At 41.5% G+C, this 12,742-nt stretch overlaps 1 protein-coding gene across 1 annotated transcript in view; it reads left to right on the forward strand.

Moving 5' to 3' along the window:
* Positions 1 to 12,742, forward strand: part of SCAMP2 (secretory carrier membrane protein 2) — a 38,738-nt gene that overhangs the window by 479 nt on the left and 25,517 nt on the right. The gene's annotated exons all lie outside the window — the stretch shown is intronic.

Genomic DNA, 12,742 nt, shown 5'->3' on the forward strand with positions numbered 1-12,742 from the left:
AACGTACTGGGGCGAGGGGTTAGTAAGTGGTGGCCCCTGAGCTTAGTCTGGTGCCCTCTGCAGTTTGCTTCTTGTTAATCTCGCTTTTCTCCGTCCTCGTTTGTTTCTTACACTTATAGCCTGCTTTTCTTCCAAGGAAATCAACGTGAGGTACATGCCCCCCCCTTTTATCTTGAGAGTAACATCGCGAGGAAGGTTTTGCCCTCACAACAACTCTGGGGTCCCAGGATATGGTCTGAAGGCACATGAGGCCACTGCCTTGCTGAAGCTAAGCAAGACTGTGGAACTGATCAATACTGGATAGGAAACTGCCTGGGAACTATATATGTGCCACCTTACGTCCCATGGTGGAAGAAAAGTTCATTATAAATGTAATTTTTTTTTGTTTGAAGAAAAAAATAAGTTGAGAATGGTGGATCAGCTTCATAGTGTGGAAGGATCTGTGCTTGGGTTTTCCCAGGCCTATTCTGATACTAACTGCCCCATCACAGTTGCTTGGGAACAGGGTTTGTAGCCGAATCCTTCCAAGCTGTTAACTTGGAAGCAAACTCTCTAGTAAGAGCACAGAGAGCTCTGGCCTCTTAGCCCCTGTCTTGGCACTCTAACCAATATCTGTGTCTCAAACAATTAGCATGGTGTAGTGATTAGGCCAGTTGTTGGACTAGGACTGGGAAGATCTAACAGCCTTTCCCAACCAGTGTGCCTCCAGATGTTGTTGAACCACAACTCCCATCTTTCCTGACCATTGACAATGCTGGCTGAGGCTGATGGGAGTTGTGGTCCAACAACATCTGGAGGCACACTGGTTGAAAAAGGCTGGAGGAGGAAGGGATTGACTACCGCCTTGAGCCCTTTAAATGAAGATTAGGATAAAAATGATATGCTATGAATAAATGAAATAAAAATGGTCATGTGATTTTTTCTATGTCTTGATTGCTCAGTGAACATAATAAGACTTTCAGAAGCTGGTGCTATATCACAATGAATGCTAAAATAATAGGTTTAACTGCAGTAATGGGAAGGGGATGTTGCAGAGGGCATTTCTGATTTGGGTCTTCTTCAGTTATGAATGGATGTGGCCTTTGACCAATCAAGATGTGACAGTAGTGTGTTAAGGGGTTGGAGCAAAGCCACTGTTGCATATTTTCTCCCTGAAATGCCTATTGGCCCTTCGAACTGTCCGGTGGCACTGACGCCTGCAGAGTATCGCTGCACTTGCCCTTATATTGTCCGCTATGTTGCTTCCTTACCTGATCTATTTGGTATCCTTTCCATTAGGATTTTTCCCCACATACTATTTGCAGGTCTTTCTCTTTTGAGTGGAAGACATAGGCTGCTTGTTAAATTCAGGTAATTCTTTGAACTGTGTCAAGTATTGTAGGAGAGTGAATACTAGTGATAGTGCATACTACTGAGTACATTTGTACAGCATTTGTCTCTTAATGCATTTTAGCAGTGTTTAAGGCACATTTGCCATTGCTTTCCTTTGTTTAAAAGTATAAACGCTTCTTAGGGGAGCATCATCAAGTTTTGACAGTACAAATCGTTTGACTTTTCTCTCTCTTGTGATTGAGTATCTGACAGTGGAATGAAATCAACTCCTGTTTAACAACTGAAATATTTGGAATCTCTGACTTAAGTTTGAGATAATTTTATTCAGAACACAGGGCACTCAGAATCCCCAACCCAAGACCAAAAGGGGTTCTGTAGTGAGGCAGTCTTGCCTACAATATTTATAACCAAAGCCGGTACGGTTGGTGGTGATGATGAATAACTGGGATGGGGAACCTGTGGACCTCAAGGTGTTGCTGAATTTCAACTCCTGGCAGCCCCAGCTAGCATAGCCAGTGGTCAGGGTTGATGGGAGTTGTAGTCCAACAACACCAGGAAGGCTATAAGTGCCCCATCCCTGGTGCATAGATTGTTGGAGTAGAGATAAGAAGGTCCAGGTTTCAATCCCTGTTAAGCCATGAAGTTTAATGGATAGGCCACTTCTCTTTCAGCCCTAGCCTGCTTTATGGATTTGGTGTGGGCAAAATGGGACAACCATCATGTATGCCACTTAGCTCAAAGTGAGCTCCTTTGAGGAAGAGTGGGATGCAAATTTAAAGACTATTATGTATATAAACATAGATTCTAACAAAATCAAAATGCTCTTAATGTAGATCCAGAGGATCTCTCTCATAGATTTTTGTTTCTTAACACACAGAGATGGGATGGGGGTAGCAGTCCTGAAGTACCTTAACTGCATGTCCAAATTTACTCACAAAGTTTGTCTTGGAAAACAAGTTCTACCTTAGAGAGGTGAGTAGGAGGCAGGCAGAACTGTGACTTCATTGTTGGGCAAAGAGGAATGTTTGCTTGCTGTCACTTTTCAGGAGCCATAGTTCTTGTACACTCTGGAGTTTGTAACCATTTTCTGAATTATTTGGCCTGTATCTGCCAGAGCTTGCTGTTATTCCATTTCTGCTTGTTACTCCTCCTCATGGTGTGAGGATCATGAGCAAAGCTCTGCAGTGGTGTTGCAGTTTCTTTCTCTGATCTGTTCTGTTTGCAACTAACATGTTGGTGTTGGAAGAGATGTTTGATAGTACACTGCATTATCTCTCCCAAGGGCAGAGTTGCATGTGTGCATACTGTAAGAGTTCTACTTGTTAAGTCCTTTTTTTTTAGTTTAGATCAGGGGTTCCGAAACTGGTCCATGAACCCACCAGTGGTCCATGAACTTCATTCAGGTGGTCCTCTGTGTGTCTGTAGATTTGTGGTTGAAGATGGGTGACTGCAGGGACACTGCACATCCATCATTTTGAATATTCATATTGATTTTTATTATATTTGTATTGCTTCTTTTATTTTCCTATATTGTATTTTATTGTGTTATGAAATTGCAATAAAATACAATTGTATATGAAATAAAAGAAAATAAAATACAATTAAAAACTCATACAGCATTTAGTATCGTGCATGTATCACAGTGGTGAGGAGAGCCTGTCTGGGAGTCCAGAGTATGTCAGTTCAAATCCCCGCTCATGTCTCCTGGGTGTCAAGGGCCAGCTAAAGATCACCCCCATAGTGAGTGGCTCAGGGGTTCCGTGCCCTGCCACCTGTGCAGCTGTGGGCAAGCTGAATAGTCCCAAGGAGCCCAGTTGCCCCCTAGCTGGCAGTTGCGGACAAGGAAGGGGCTGGCTTGTGCAGCTGTGGCAAGCTGAGCAGGCCCTAGCCAGCTGGAGAGGATTAGCCTCAGAGGGAGGCAATGGTAAAACCCCTCTGAATGCCGCTTACCATGAAAACCCTATTCATAGGGTAAGCCATAAGTCGGGATCGACTTGAAGGCAGTCCATAGTGCATGATGATTGTTACAACAGGCATAAAAATAATTGTCGCCCTCCAAGACCCTCAGCAATTTTCATTTGGGGGGGGGGGGAGATTGGGAACCACTACTTTAGATTATGAGCCTGTGGGCAGGAACTTCTGGGTTCTTATTTGTGTACAATGCCTAGTATCCTTTAGGCCCTTTCACAAATCATAAATGACACCTTATCCACAAATCATGCACAGTGCTTAGTATCCTTTAGGTACTCTTACAAATAATGCAACACATTTTACCAACACTTCTATGACAAATGCCAGTTCTTTCTCTAGAGCAAGGGGGAGAAATCTGTTGTCGTTCCAGAGTTATTGGACTCCCACCTAGAGATGCAAAAGCCTGGAAAAAAACAATTTTTCTGTATTTGTCCCAATTTTTCAGAAACTTTTTTCCTGAATTTTTCCACTTTTTCTCCCAGGCCTTCACATCTCTACAGTACTCCCACCTCCCATCTGCTTCAGCCAGAGTAGCCATTGATCAGGGGTGATGAGAGTTGTCCAGCAAAATCTGAAGGGCATCAGGTTAGCCCCCCCTGTTGACAAGCCATCTGGCTGCCAGGCAGCCAGCCCCATCGATTTGGACACCTTTTTGTGTGATAGGGTGAACTTGAACATTAATTCTACCATTGTAAATCTATCTACTGTTCCCTTGTAATTGCTATAGGAAATCGTAATACTTTTATTTATAATACCTTCCCCTCTTCAATTTCCCTGTTACTGTTTTTTCTGTTAATACCTCGCTGTGTCATTGCTGCACTCACCCACATTCTCCTTTGCCATCACCCTGCTTGCTTTCTTTTTTTTTTTTTTTTTCAATAATTTTTATTCAGATTTTCATAAAACATACAAGACAAAATCATAAAACATTCAAAAACAAAAAACAAAATCAAAAATAGTTAAACAAAAAGAAAAAAAGAAAAGAAAAAAAAAATAAAATAAAAAATAAAGAGTAAAATATTGACTTCCCATTTGTCAAAGATCAAATCAGTTATAAGTCTATAATATATAACAATCCTGTCTCTTAAGTCATATTATAAAATCACTTTCCTCCAGTAGTTATCTTACTTAATCATCAAATCTCATAAACATTACTTTATTCTTTCCACAAAAAGTCAAAGAGAGGTTTCAATTCTTTAAGAAATATATCTATCAATTTTTTTTTCCAGATAAGCATATCGATTAATCCATCTCATTACTAATTATGATAATCTTGTTGTCATAACCATAGTCAAAATAAACATTTCAATTAATCCATCACATCAGAATCTGTTAGGTTCAGTAATTTCAGTAGCCATTGTTCTATTATCCCTATTAGTTCCATTTTCCATCTTCCATCTTCAGTAGTCTTGTTAAGTCCAGTAATTTCAGTATCCAATCTTCCATTATCAGTATTCCATAATAATCTTGCTGTCAAAGCCATAGTCATATAGTAAGAGTCTGATGGGAATTACCTCTATCCCAAATATTTTCTTGCCATCCATTCTGAATAGGTTGCTGAAATACTGCTGTAAAATCATATCTCTGTTCTTTTTTTCAAAATACACTGGGTCATCTCTTGAAAGTTTTTCCATTGTCACATGGCTGCAGTTAATTCCATAGATTTTCTCTATATTGGGCTCCATCACATCATTCCAGTCCAGAAGATTATCCATGCCATTGATAACTTTATCTCTAGAATCTTCATTAATTTCTTCAGAGATAACATTGAGTTCCAAACAATAGATTTTATTTCTAAAGTCCATAGACTCCAAATCTTGTTCCTGTTCCACGTTTGTTCCAATCTCCGGGATCTCCTCTCTCACAGGGACCCCTGTTCCAGTCTCCAGGGTCTCCTCTCTCACAGGGACCCCTGTTCCAGTCTCCAGGGTCTCCTCTCTCACAAGGACCCCTATGTCTTTAATCTCCTGTGTCTCCAAACAATAAATTTTGTTTCTAAAGTCCATAGACTCCAAATCTTTTTCCTGTTCCACGTTTGTTCCAATCTCCGGGGTCTCCTCTCTCACAGGGACCCCTTCCAGGGTCACCTCTCTCACAGGGACCCCTATATCTTTAATCTCCTGCTTCATTTTACTCAATTCAATTTTCAGCTCCTTACAACCCTGTCGCAGGTTTTGTTTCGTTATCTCAATCTCATCCATTATTTTCTGAAACATAGTTATTTCCAGCTTCTCAGCCACTTTCTTAATTGCCATTTTAAAAGAAAAATATAGGAAAACCACTTCTTATTTCAGCAACAATTGGGTTAATACTCCAAACTTGGTGACATCACAGTATAAACAGAGCAGACAGCCTTATCTCTCCATGCTAAAGTAAACAAAATGCAGTTCCCAGGATCGAAACAATTAATGGCGGTCGTCAGAAAACAGATTCGTCAAAATAAAATAGACCAAAAAGAGAGTAGTCTCAGACAATATAATATTCTTCAAAATAAAAATCTGGAATAGAAATCCCTCTTCTGTGTATATCTTTAGAATGCAAATCCAGGACAGCTTTTTGCAACAAAAACAGAGATAAGCTATTAATTAGTGAGTAGCAGAGAGAAGTTATGGCTCCCCAGTGAGATGTCAAAAACCGATCAATCTGGCAAATCTCTTTTAAACAGCAACAATTTATGTCAAGTAAAAGAAAAATATAGAAAGAAGGGTGCTTGCCTGTTAGTGCGTTCTCTCTTAGAAGATAAGATGAACGTTCGCTTTTCCAGATAGAGCTTGTTGTTAAAAATCCGTCCCACCTTCGTCGGCTGGACCTCGTCCCATAAATTAATGAGATCTGGTCGTCCCAACAAAAATAGGCTTTGAGGTTAATCTCTTCGTTTCTCCCTACCCGGGAGAAGTTTAATCAGTCAAAAAAAGAAAAAATCTGACTGATATATCTGAATAAGCTTCTTTTGAGGCAGGAGCCCGTCTCAAAAGCAGGCACAGGCTAAGTCACCCTTCCCGGAAGTCCTCCATCACCCTGCTTGCTTTCATTGGATGAAATGCAGCTTTACATGAGATGGGCAGAATGGAAACATGAGTGCCTACTATGAAAGAGTAGTGTAGTTCTAGTTCTGTTAGGACACCGAGGCCTCAGCCCTAAACACTTTGGTTAGGGAGTAAGCCCCACTGAACATGCTGTCTTCTGATTAAACATGCATACTCTGATACTAGATGGCTGTACACTTTCTATCCAGTCAGTCAATCTGATGTGCTTGGGTTTAAAGGAGCATAATTAGGACTTAACTTGGCTCATCAGGGTTAAGCCCTAACCTAGAACTTGCCTTCAATTGCAGAGTTCCTTTTTGGAGTCCATCGTTATCAACATTTATGACTTTATGACTGTTGACATGCTTAAATTAAAATGCATATGCATATGAAATAGATTATATATTTTACAGCTTTACCCTTCGGATGTATACTTTGAAATAAGGCCCAGTGAATTCAGTGACAGTTTCAAGACAATGTGCTTAGGATTGCACTCTTTCTCTAGCATAGGGATGGGGAACCTGCAGCCCCCCAGATGTTGTTGGACTCCCAGCCAGCATGGCCAGTGGGAGTTGTAGATAGCTGGAGGGCTGCCAATTCCCCAACCTTACTCTAGTGCAACCAAGAGAAGTTCTTCCTGTAGCCTGAGGTGAGGAAAATGCACTATACTCTACAGAAACAAAACTCAGCCCTACAGACACATCTGGGAATGTGGGTGAGCCAGTTGTTTTAAAAAAGCAATAAAAATGGCTTTGCACATTGTAAATGTGTGTGGCATAACATTTCTTTTTTGAAGGCCTGGTTTTGCATGTGAATCTATCGTTTGATACTGCTTGAACGCAGTACCTTGACACAACAAGCTGTTTGTATGAGCAGGTCTTTGTGCGGTTTCATGATTTTCTCAACACCACTGCAAAGAGAGAGCAGTTGTGGTGAAAACCCCTGGAACCCAGTGTGGGGAGCAGCCTCCATCTGGTTGTGCCTTCAAGAGACTTGCACACTGTTGAAGGCATATATGGATCTGGCGTAAGAAATGCCCTCTGCAGGCAAGGTTGATAGTTATGCACGGCCCTTTGAAAAAAATCCTGCTCCCCCTTTCTTGGTAAGGATCATCGGTTGGTGTAGAGGAAGCTGTTGAAACCCCTGAGTGCCAAGCACCGGGATGAAACGGTTTTCACAGTTGTGTCAGACAATGGGTCACTGGTGCAAAACAATCTTGCCCTTAATTGGCTTTATAGCCAGGGTGGGGAACCTGTGGCCCTCCAGGTGTTGTTGGAGTGTGTCTCCCATCAGCCCCAGCCAGCATGGCCAAATGATCAGGGAAGAAACAAGCTGCAATCCATCGATATCTGGAGGGCCAAAGGTTCCCCCATCCTTGCTTTACAGAGTATGTCACTTGATGTGGTACTGTGTCCCTGCACTGTAGTGCTTTTCTTTCTCCCTGTGATAACTTTGAGGTTATTTATTTATTTATTTGCTACATTTGTATCCTGCCCTTCCTCCCAGTAGGAGCCCAGGGTGGCAAACAAAAACAAAATAGAATTTAAAGTATACTAAAACAAAACATTTTTTTAAAAAAAACCTGTAAAAACATCTTAAAAAGCAATTTCAACACAGACTGAGATAAGGTCTCTACATAAAAGGCTTGTTGAAAGAGGATAATCTTCAGTAGGGTTCAGAGTTAAATTTTTGAAACTCCTAGGCATTGGCCTCTCTTAGCAGCTTGGAAGGGAATGAATAGCTCTGGGAGCTTTTCCATTCCCGGGGTGTCACTTTGAATTTACTAAACTGCATTGGCAGCTCCAGGCAGCTCTGAAATATCTCTTTGTTTACCGAGGGAGTTGGCAGGTGGCTCCCAAGCCAGCGTCTTAATCTTGGAGACTTGGGTGTGGGTGTGAAGGGTAGTGTGCTAACAGTCCAAATGCCGTTCTGCTTAGGGATCTGCAACAACTCCAGGATGATAATGACGGCATTGTGGTGAGGCTGTCCTTGGTGTGCATAGCCTCCCATTCCAAGGCTAATATGCCAAGAAGGAGAATTCAGGAAGTCACAGTTCTGAATGCCTGTCTTTAAACAAAACTTGCTTTGTAACAAATAGCTGTTACAGTGTGCAGTCCCTTTAAACCAAGGATCTTCAGACTTCAGCAAAGCTGATAATGGTATAGAGACCTTTCCAGTTGTTCCAAGATGTTTATCAGCATTCTCCTTGGAATGGGTGTAGTGTTGAGCCATCCTTTTTTTTTTTTTTACTTAAGAGTGGGGGGGGTGCCCATGAGTGTAACCTTTAATTGTTTAAAACTTTTTAATTGACTACAAAGGCAATTGATTGACATATTTTTAAGAAAAAACATAATTAGTACTTTTGTTAAATGTAAAAGACATAGATGGCAGGCAACAGTTTGAAAGCAGCGCTCCAACCCTACCCCTCCTTCAGTGCCTCTTCTAGGATGGTATCTGCATTGACTATGTTAAAACATAGGAGGGTATGTTTGTTTTCCTCTTCAGAGCTACTGAGCTAGCCACTGATCAAATCCTTAATATCTGTCTTCTTTTATCTCCCTTAACAGTGTGTGCCAAACTTACACACACATGCAGCCCACCTTCCTTTTCTTCTAGAGTTGTATCTGCTTTTTGTGATATATATATATTTGTTGTTGTTGTTTTAAAAAAAGACATTTGAATTACCATAATCATCATGTGACAATCCTAGGTCCTCCCCTTCTTTTCTTTTTGTACATAAATCCAAAAGCAAATCACAGATAAGAGGGTGTGGAAAGGGGGTGATAAGCAGAAAGAGTGAGGAGAGAGGCAAAAAGGACATATGTTGGCATGTTGCAGGCAGTAGATAAATGACAGATTTGGCAGCTTGGATTATTGTTTTCCCATAGGGTAACCTATGCTCTGAGCAGCCTGGAGCCTGTAAGTCACATGCTAGTTTACCATAAGTCTCTGTGGAGGCAGACTAGATGTCATGGTATGGGTGCTGGTATTTTAAATAATGCTACTTTGTGAATGGAAAGAGCTTGCAGGCCGTCCAGTGGGACATCAGTGGTGCTGTGTTTCCTCTGTGTTGTTGTTTGCTTCCAAAGAAGCAAATTATTTGTCATTTAGAGAAATATAATCACACATTTTTTTTTAAAAAAAATATATCTGCTTTTGAGTACTTTAAATTTGATAATTGGCTGAATAGGCTTTATCCCTGGCTGTGCAGTCCCCACTTTTTTCTTATCCCCAAAGACTAGCCATCCAAGGTGACATTTTTTAACCCCTAGGATTCATCATCACTTCCCACCTAGCCTGCCTCTATCTCCCATGCTTGGAGATAATCGCTAAATTGCCATCCTGGAAATATTAAGAGACTTCCATCACATTAAGCTAAAGCATGGCATAAGATGTGATGGTGGGCTTCCCTACCTTGATTCTTAAAGACCAAGTGCAAAACATTTTACTAAGCGGAAGGCTTTACAGTATTTTCCTGACTTCATTCCTGCAATAATGGTCCTGTGAAACAGCTTGCTGCTCTTCCTGTTTTGTGATCGAGTGAGGTAAAGAGAGTGACTTCCTTAAGGGTGACATATATCAGTGCCAGTCCAAATCCAGCACTCACCTCCATGCTCTCAGTGCTTTGATCTCTTGTCCTTTCTGTTGTGTGTTCCTTTTTAAGTGGCACTCCCATTGTCATTTTATTTATATAGTACCCTTTCATATACCATGTTCAAAGTCATTTGCATCCAAACGAATGACAGAAATCTTAGCAATATAACAAGCTGCAAATTGCAGTATAAAAAACATTGTTAACAAGATCATGGTATCAAGCAGTAATAAATATGATCTGTATTAAATGGTAGGAAAATACCTCTGAACTTACTATTATACTATTTCCAAGGAAGCTATTACTATTTTCATTTCTTCTTTGCCTTTTATGCCAGCCACTTTGTTGGCTTTGTTATCCATGGGTAACCCAAAGATCCAGATCTATTTTTGAGGAAAATGTTCTGCAGGCTACATCCTACTAGAACATCCATATACATGGATTCTTGTTCAACTTCACTTCTACCGCATCAACTTAAAACACAGCCTTGTATATACATTCTATCGTACTTTTCCTTTATTTGCTTTCAGAAAGGTGTGGGATTTACTGTGCTTTAGGCTGCAATTTGAAGCACAAACTAGGAAGTACCCCTTACTGAATACAGTAGGACTTGACCCTAGTAAGCACACATAGAATTGTGCTGTTAATCCAACATTTAGGCTGTTGGAAGATTCAGTACTGTAAATGTGTTCTCTGTGCTTTGCATATGTGAGAATTAATCACAATTTTAATCCTTTCCCCATCATTTCCTAAAGCTTATAACACGTCACCAGCATTGATAAGTGACCCATGCTTCATGTATGTGTCTCCTTCAATCTCAGGAAATCTCTACCTTCTTTTAAAATTAAATCTATCTTCTCACAACTCTTGTACTTTCTGCAAATTCTGAAGTATAAGGCATGAAAGCTAATTCTGTGATTCCTGCCCCTTTAGCATTTGAGCAAGTCCTGAATATCCACATACATCTTTCCTCTGTGCCTGTGCTCTTTATGCTGGTGTGACCCAGGGACTTTGCAGAAAGATCTTAGGGCTTTTTAATGGACATTTCTCTTGTATTGTACTGATATTTTAAGTTAAGTCTAGATTAAAATAATTAAGCAGTGCACTCGTAACAACATCACAAGTTCTCAGTTATCTAGAGGAAAGATATAACTAGACGTAGGAAGAGCTGTGGTGGAGAGACTTCCAAGGACAAGGCATAGCTCAGGCCATAGCTCAGTGGTAAAACTCATGCTTTGCATGCAGAGATGTTGAATTTCTGGCTTCTCTTGACAGGACAGGGGAAGTCCTCAGTCCGAGACCCTGGACAACCGTTGCCAGGAAGTGTAGCTAGATGAATTAGTGGTCTGACTGTGAAGAAGGAAGCTTCTTCTGTTCCACCCGAGGCAAGATTTGGAAAGCTAAACTTCTTGTGACACCAGTGACTCTGCAACTAACTTCCAACGCAGAATTGACTGTATGTTTTGCAACAGGAAACCCAACTGCTCATTTTATAGCACGGCCTGAGGTTTGAGCGTATTCATCTTGTTCCCTTAAACTATGCAACCAAACTCTCCTCTCTGCCGGCTGCTATGCCCTGACATTAGCCCCAGCTCACTTTCTCAAGAATATTTGTAACTGCTGCAGCCTGCCTTGCCACAGTCTCCCCCCCCCCCATTGTGATGCTCTGGTTCACTGTTTTCCTAACATCATGGCTATTCCTTGAGTATACGCTGAGAACCTTATTGGGTTCCTTAGTTTTCTTTCTGGATACCTCTTGAGCCTGCATCCCCTGATCCCGCAAGGAAAAGGAATGTGCAGCACAGTCCTGTGGATGTTTACTTTCTATAGCGGAAGCTGCCTTATACTGACTCAGACCACTGGTCCATATAGCTCTGTACTGTGTACACTGGTTGGCAGTGACTCTCCAGGATTTCAGGCAACAGACATTTTCAGCCCTACCTGGATTGAACATGGGACCTTCTGTGTGCAAAGCAGATGCTCTACTGCTGTGCTGCAGCCCTTCCTTGGTGGTTGATCCCACTGTGCTAAATAGGGACATCCTCCCTAATAAGTTTGTGTTAGGCGACAGCTTTCATCACCTGTCGGCTTGACCCTGTGTCCTCTTCCTGGAGTGATTCATGAGGTTGTGCAACATGCTTAGGCAGGGAGTGTCAGGGCCCAGGGCTGTTTGCCTGAAGTTATTCATTAAACGGGAGCTTGCAGTGTGCAGATAAAAGCTGCGATGACGCTAGATTTTGACCAGATCATATGGGCCTCCTGTCAGTAGGCTTAGAATTGCAGCACAAACTCTCCTCTCCCTTTTTTACTGACATCCTGATACTTATTCTTATCATTATTGCTTGGCTGAGTCTGAGTACTTTAATCCCATTCATTGTTTGCTTGGGCCAATCACTTTTTTTTTCAAGGTTTGGATTTATATGACAGTTGCTGGAGTATGCCCTATAGCTGTAAATGAAACAGCTGAGAATGGGATTCCCCCTATGCCCTTGGGGGACTCTTCAGCCTATCCCAGCTGAGTATTAGACTGGCTAGAATTGCCACAGTTGGCCCTACCCACATGGTGACAAATTTTGTGGCAGTGCTGTATTGTGGTCCCATGGGAAAGAGAGCTCTTGTGTCACTACTTTAGTGTCTCAAGGGCACCACTTTCACACCTCAGTCGTCTTTGCCTCCACCCAAAACTCTGCTATGGGAATTATACATTTCTGCCCTCAGATTGCTTCATTGGCTTCCCATCCTCTTGTGTATATAGCATAAACTTACTTTCAAAACTAGCCATGGAGCTTCCGTAACTTTTCTTTCAGCCTTTGTTTCTTGT

Source organism: Rhineura floridana, chromosome 14, assembly GCF_030035675.1.
Source record: "Rhineura floridana isolate rRhiFlo1 chromosome 14, rRhiFlo1.hap2, whole genome shotgun sequence".
Taxonomy (NCBI): domain Eukaryota; kingdom Metazoa; phylum Chordata; class Lepidosauria; order Squamata; family Rhineuridae; genus Rhineura; species Rhineura floridana.